General features: G+C 38.4%; 1 pseudogene; it reads left to right on the top strand.

The window, feature by feature from the left end:
• The first annotated feature begins 4,353 nt into the window (after nucleotides 1-4,353).
• On the top strand, nucleotides 4,354-4,450 carry LOC115831073 (annotated as a pseudogene).
• Nucleotides 4,451-7,864: the final 3,414 nt, after the last annotated feature.

Genomic DNA, 7,864 nt, shown 5'->3' with positions numbered 1-7,864 from the left:
AAGACAAATCGGTTGAAAGTGAAAGGATGGAAAGAGATATTCCTACTGTGAGCAAAAGAGAGCAGGGGTGGCTCTACTAACATCAGGCAAAATAGACATTAAATCAAAAAGTTTACAAGAAACAAAAAGGACATTATATGTTAATACAAGGTTCAATAGAGCAAGAAGACATAACAATTACAGATATTAGTTCACCTAATAACAGACCATAAAAATGCATGAAGCAAAACTGACAGAATTAAAGTGAGAAATAGACCTATAATAATAGCTGAAGAATCAAATATCCTACTCCCAATAATGGATGAAACAACCAGACAGGAGATAAGGAAGGAAATAGAGAACACAAAAAAGCTGTATATAACAGACATATACAGTACACTCTACCCAACAGCAGCAGTATATACATTCTTCCTAAATGCACATGAGACATTTTCCAGGAGAGACCATTTGTTAGGCTGCAAATTAAGTGTCTTAAATGATTTTAAAAGATAGATATCAGGCCAGGCACGGTGGCTCACGCCTGTAATTCCAACACTTTGAGAGGCCTAGGGGGGTGGATCACCTGAGGTCAGGAGTTCCAGATCAGCCTGGAACATGGTGAAAACCTATCTCTACTAAAATACAAAAAATACCCAGGCATGGTGGTGGGCACCTGTAGTCCCAGCTACTTGGGAGGCTGAAGTGGGAGAATTGCTTCAACCCAGGAGGCAGAGGTTGCAGTGAGCCGAGACCATGCCATTGCACTCTAGCCTGGGCAACAAGAGTGAAACTCCATCTCAAAAAAAAAAAAAAAAAAAAAAAAAGATAGATATCAGACAAAATATCTTTCCTAACACAGTGGAATAAAATTATAAATCTAGAACAGAAGTAAAACTGGAAAATTCACAAATTTGTAGAAATTAAACACTACACTCTTAAACAACCAATGGATCAAAGAATAAATCAGAAAGGAAACTATTAAACACTTGGAGATTAATTAAAATGAACATACAACATACCAAAATTTATGGAACACTGAAAGCAGTGCTAAGAGTGAGATTTATAGCTATAAATTGTTACATTAAAAAACAAGAAAGTTATCAAATCAGCAACCTAATTTTACAATGTAAAGAGCTAGAAAAAGAAGAACTAAACCTAAAGCTAGCAAGAAGGAAGGAAATGAAGAAAGTTAGAACAGAGATCAATGAAATAGAGAATAGAAAAACAATACAGAAAATTAACAAAACCAAAAGTTGGTTATTGAAAAGATTAACAAAACTGACAAACCTTTAGTTAGATAGACTAAGGAAAAAATAGAGAAGACTCAAATTGTTAAAATCAGAAATGAAAGTGGATACATTACTACTAATCCAACTGAAATAAAAAGGATTACCTAGATGAAATGGACACATTTCTAAAAACACAAAACCTACCAAGATCAAATCACAATAAAATAGAAAATCTGGCTGGGCATGGTGGCTCACACATGTAATCACAGCTCTTTGGGAGGTTAAGGTGGGAGAATTGCTTGAGGCCAGGAGTCTGAGCCAGCCTAGGCAACATAGCAAACCCTGTCTCTACAAAAAAATTTTAAAATTAGCTAGACATGGTAGTGCGTGGCTGTAGTCTAGCTACTTGGGAGACTGAGGTGAGAAGATTGCTAGAGTCCAGGAGTTTGAGGCTGCAGTGAGCTATGGATTGCACCACTGCACTACAGCCTGGGTGACAGAGTGAGACCCTGTCTCAAAAAAAAAAGAAAAAGAAGATAGAGAGTAGAAGGATGGTTAACAACTAGTGGGGGAGTGGAGTTGGGGATGTTTAATTGGTATAAAAAATAGTTAGAAAGAATAAATAAGACCTACTGTTTGATAGCACAACAGGGTGACTATAGTAAATAATAATTTAACTGTGCAGTTTAAAATAACTCAAAGAGTATAATTGGATTGTCTGTAACCCAAAGATAAATGCTTGAGGGGATGGATACCCCATTTTCCTTGATGTGATGATCACTCATTGTATACCTGTACCAAAACATCTCATGTACCCCATAAATATATACAGCTACTATATACCCACAAAAAAAAAAGAAATAGAAAATCTGAATAGATTTATAACTAGTAAGGACATTTAACCATTAATCAAATATCTCCCAAAAAAGAAGAGCTCTGGACTTCATGGCTTCACTGGTGAATTCTACCAAACGTTGAAAGAACTAACCCAATCCCTCTAAAACCTTTCCAAAAAATTGAAAAGGAGGGAACACTTTTTATCTATTCTATGAGACCAGCATTATCCTGATACCAAAGCCAGACAAAGACATGACAAGAAAACTATAGACCAATATCCCTTATAAACATTGATGAAGAAATTCTCAACAAAATACTAGCAAATCAAATCCAGTAGTACATTAAAAGGATTATATACCATGACCAAGTAGGATTTATTCCTGCATGGCAAAGATTATTCAATATATAAAAATCAGTTAATGCAATATATTGCATTAATAGGATGAAGGGGAAAAAGACACATGATCATCTCAATTGATGCAGAAAACGCATTTGACAAAATTGAACACCTTTGCATGATAAAAAAAAATTCTCAATAAACTAGGAATAGAAGGAAACTCCCTTAACATAATAAAAGCCATATATGAAAAATCTACAGTGAACATGCTCAATGGTGAAAGACTGAAAGCTTTTGCTTTAAGATCAGGAACAAGGCAAGGATGCCTGCTTTCATTACTTCTATTCAACATAGTACTGGAAGTCTATCCAGAGCAGTTGGGCAAGAAAAAGAAAAAAAAGGCATCCAAATTGGAAAGCAAGAAGTAAAATTATCTCTGTTTGCAGATGGTATGTTGTTATATGTAGAAAACCCTAAAGATTCCACCAAAAAAAAAGCTGTTAGAAATAATTCAGCAAAGTAGCAGGATACAAAGTCAACACACAAAAATACGGTTGTATTTCTACACACTAACAATGAGCAATCTGTAACAAAAATTACAGAAACAATTCCATTTATGATAGCATAGAGAAGAATGAAATACTTAGCAGTTAACCAAGCAGGTGAAAGACTTGTATAATGAAAACTATAAAACATGGCTGAAATAAATAAGACATAAATAAATGCAAACACATCCCATGTTCATGGGTTAGAAGACAATATTGTTAAGATGTCAATACTACCCAAAGCAATCTACAGATTCAGTGTAAACCCTACCAAAATCTCAATGACATTTTCTTCAGAAATAGAAAAACCCAGAATCCTAAAAGAAGAATCCTGAAATTCATATGGAATCTCAAGGAACTCCTTGAGATAGCCACAACAATCTTGAAAAAGAAGAATAAATCTAGGGGACTCACACTTCCTATTTCAAAACTATAATAATCAAAACAGTGTGGTACTGGTATAAAGACAGACATATAGACCAATGGGATAGAATAAAAAGCAGTAAATAAATAGAATAAAAAGAAATAAACTGTTGCATATATGGTCAAATGATTTTAACAAGGCAAGACCATTCAATAGGGAAAGGGTAGTATTTTCAACAAATGATGCTAGGAACACTGGATATCCCCACGTAGAAGAATGAAGTTGGACCCCTACTAATACCATATACAAAAATTAACTCAAAATGAATTGAAGACCTAAATGTAGGCCCCGAAACTGTAAAACTCTTAGGAGAAAACACAGGGCAAAAGCTTCATGACATTGGATTTGACAATGATTTCTTGGATATGACACTAAAGGCATAGGCAACAGAAGAAAAAATAAGCAAACTGGACTTCGTGAAAATCTTTAAAATTTGCATATCAAAGACAATATAAAAAAGAAAAGGCAACCCACAGAATGGGAGGAGTTATTTTCATATCGTATATCTGATAAGAGATTAATATCCATAATATATAGATAACTTATAAAACTCAACAAGAAAACAAATAACCTAATTTAAAAATGAGCAATGGACTTGAATAGACATTTCTCCAAAGAAGATAAACAAATGGCCAATGAGCATAGGAAAAGTTGCTGAGCATCACTAATCATTAGAGAAATACAAATCAAAATTACAATGAGATACCACCTCATACACATCAAGATGGCTGCTATCAAAACAAAACAAAATAACAAATGGTGGCAAAGATGTGGAGAAAATGGAACCCTTATGCACTGTTGGTGAGAATGTGAAATGGTACAGCTGCTGTGGAAAACAGTATGGCAGTTCCTCAAAAAAATAAAAACAATTACCATAGGATCTGGCGCTTCCACTTCTGGGTATGTACCCAAAAGAATCTAAAGCAGAGCCTGGAAGAGATATTTGTACACCCATGTTCATAGCAGCATTATTTACAATAGCTAAAATGTAGAAGCAGCTTGATCCTTTTGTAGTTCATGAGCGTGATGATTGGGTATTCATGTGCATGTGTGAACCCTCTGAACCTTGTTACAACCTTGGCACATTACTCGTCTGACCTGAACTTGGAAAAATAAAATAAAATAAATAAAATGTAGAAGCAACTCAAGTATCATAGATAGATGAATGGATAAACAAAATGTGATACACACATGTACAGTGGAATATTATCCAGCTTAAAAAGTAGGAAGTTCTAAAATATGCTTCAATATGGATGAACTTTGAGAACATTATTCTAAGTGAAATAAGCCACTCACAAAAGACAAACACTATATATGCGTCCATTTACCTAAGTACTTACGGTAGTAGAGGCAGCAAGTAGACTGGTGCTTGCCAGAGATTAGAGGGAAAAAGAAAATTGAGAGGTATTGTTTAATGGGTACAGAGTCTCAGTTTTACAAGATGAAAAGAGTTAAACAAAAGTGGGTACTGATGATTGGTTGCAAAACATTATGAATGTATTTAATACCCCTAAACTATACACTTAAAAATGATTACTAGTCAGCTGGGTGTGGTGGCTCATGCCTGTAATCCCAGCACTTTGGGAGGCCAAGGCAGTCGGATCACCTAAGGTTGGGAGTTCGAGACCAGCCTGACCAACATGGAGAAACCCCATCTCTACTAAAAATACAAAATTAGCCGGGCATGGTGGCGCACATCTGTAATCCCAGCTACCCGGGAGGCTGAGGCAGGAGAAGTGCTTGAACTCATGGACGGAAGTTGCGGTGAGCCGAGATCACACCATTGCACTCCAGCCTGGGAAACAAGAGTGAAACTCCGTCTCAAAAAAAAAAAAAAAAAAAAAAGTTACTAGTGTAAATTTTATGTTATTTATATTTTACCACAATAAAAATGGAGAAAAAATGTTAATAGGCATTCACTCTAGAAGACTATGGCTGATTTATACTTTCTTCTTTTTGCGTTTATGCAATTTCCAAGTTTTCTACAATGATTATATTATTCCCGTGACCAGGAAAATATAGTAATAATCATAATCATGTTCCTTCATATTCGTATGGCTCTTTACATTTTTCAGTTAGCTTGCATGTGTTATATCATCTAATCCTTTTAATAACCCTGTGATGGAAGCTGGAGAGATACCTTTAATGCCATTTTTATAAAAGAGAAAACTGTTCTAGAAATTTGAAGAACTTGCCCATGTCACAATGCCCAGACCTTCTGACCTCTTGTCCAATGCTTCTTCTGTAATGCCTCACTGCTTTTCCTGGCATGTTAGAATCTCCAGGGACAAGAATCCTCCTCACTACCAACGTGTCAGACACTGTGCAGGATCTGGTCCCCAGCCTCACGGCAGGCATGCACCCAGATCACCTGAGTCTGGTGGTTTTGATCTCCGCCTGCAAGTCTAGTCAAGGTGGATTGTAGTCTCCTTTGGGCATTCCACAGTCAAGAAGATCTTTGTATCTCACTGGATACCATCTTAATTCATTTTCACTGCAGTGAGACACAAAACAATCACCCAGAGAAATCACTGGGTTCTAGACATTGCAAACAATACCCCAGGGACTGCTCTTTTTTATGGATAGAGTGGTCAGTGCATGGGGTGAGAGCCCTGGGCTGGAAGTCTGAATGCCTAAATCTGTTTCTTGCTTTTCCACTGCCTTAACTTGGGATCTCCAGCATGTTTTTTTGATTTCTCTGAGCTTCCTGTCAAGTGAATTGCTGATGATCGGTTCTATAAATGTTTATAAGACAGTATTAGGTCCTCACATACATATCATCAACTTTTTACATATCCCATTTCATCTGGTTTCCACCCACAGCCCCTTGGGTAAAAATCAGCTCTTTGCATAGGCATCTCCCCAAACTTGACAGCCTTGCATGAATGAGAAGCTTCGGGGCCCAGCCTGTTTGGGGGGTGGAAGAGGAGGGCTTTCATGTGCAAGAGTCTTCTAACTCCACCTGGTAATGTTCTGTTACGTTTCCACAGTTATCTCTAAAGACTCTTCGGTGAGAAGACAGATGAAGCCAAGGTCCTGGGGTTCCAGGTTGCAGAACAACATGTCAGACCCCACCCACCCCATGCTCAAGCTGTAATTCAGTTGGCATACAGGCTTGGAATTGAGAATTTATTTATTGTAAATATGTGGTTTGCACAGGCTTTAAAGCAGTATTTTAATTGACTTTTATTTCAGTAATATTTTTTAAAACACCCCTCATTTTTCCATTTTTTACATTGCATCTTGGCATTTGTCTGTCAGCACAGATAGAGCCCTGTCCCTCCACCTAGTGCCCACTCCGTGGCTGTGAATATGCTTGCAGGCTGGCCCTTCCTAGATTCTGAACCGTTCGTAGAGAGTCCTTAGTTTGCAGGTAGCCCCAAAGTTATAAATATCCACAACGGCTTCTTCTTGGCATAATTTCATATTCTCATCACACTAACTGCAAAATCAAACCAAATAATGCCTTATCAATGATGCAGCTCAGAGGAAGTAGTGTGTCCCCCACACCCAGACAGTGCCGTGCAGCCTCCAGGGAACGAGATGCCATGTCTCGCTTCCATTTTGCAGTACAGGGATTTTTTTTTTTTGTTTTTTGTTTTTTTTGTTTTTTTTTGCTGCCTAATGTAAATATATCACAAAGTAAAGGCAAGAGTGGGCTTGGCCCTCCGATGCCAACCACAGGGTCCCTTTTGTAACTGAATAATCCTCCAAGTAGCCAATGCTCCTACTGTTTACAGTGTCCCTAGTGCCCAAGTCTCTGTCACTTTCCTCCTGTTCCCTCCAAGTTCCCAGTCCCATCCCAGTAGCCAGCTTTATCAGATTTTGGTATTTTTTCCCTGCAGATTAAAAACATACACAACTCATCATTATGCTAAACTATCAATTGTATCTCAGAGGTCTCCCCTTCTGCCCTTGCTTCAAGTGTGGACTTCCATGGAAAATATGACATGAAAAAGTGTAGAACGAAACATCGTGTGAAATACCTGCCACAAATACCTGGTGCCTCACCGCCCCCATCTTAGGATCCTTGGAGCCACCTGTCAGGCAAAACCTAGCTCCCTTCTGAGCTAAAGGAGAACCTTGCCTGACAGCCCCACATTCATTCCCTTGTGGTGGGCACCTGTCTGTGGGGAGACGTGTGCAAGCTCAGCCACTCTGAATATGGAAAAGGTCAGGCCGGGCTGGGCCTGCTCTTCACTCCCTCTTCTTGATCCTGCAGGGAGTGGAAGTGTGTTTTTGCTTGCTGCCTGACCCCTGATGTTCCCCATCTTTGGTCGGGGAAGACTGTGACAGAGGAAGGAGAAAAAAAATAGAAGGAAACAGACTGATCCCTGGGCTGTGCTCAAAATAGCTGCCCTTTAAAGGAAATCAGGCAGGGAGGGGAGGGAAACCAGCGAAAAAGAAATTTGCTTTGCAACAATCCACGCACACATTCACCCCTGAAGTGTATCGTGTCCAGACCAAGCCATCCAGAAAGGTAGCCGGTCAGGAGGGTGTGGGCAAACATGAC

Source organism: Nomascus leucogenys, chromosome 17 (assembly GCF_006542625.1).
Source record: "Nomascus leucogenys isolate Asia chromosome 17, Asia_NLE_v1, whole genome shotgun sequence".
NCBI lineage: Eukaryota > Metazoa > Chordata > Mammalia > Primates > Hylobatidae > Nomascus > Nomascus leucogenys.
This window is presented reverse-complemented; position numbering and strand designations above follow the sequence as displayed.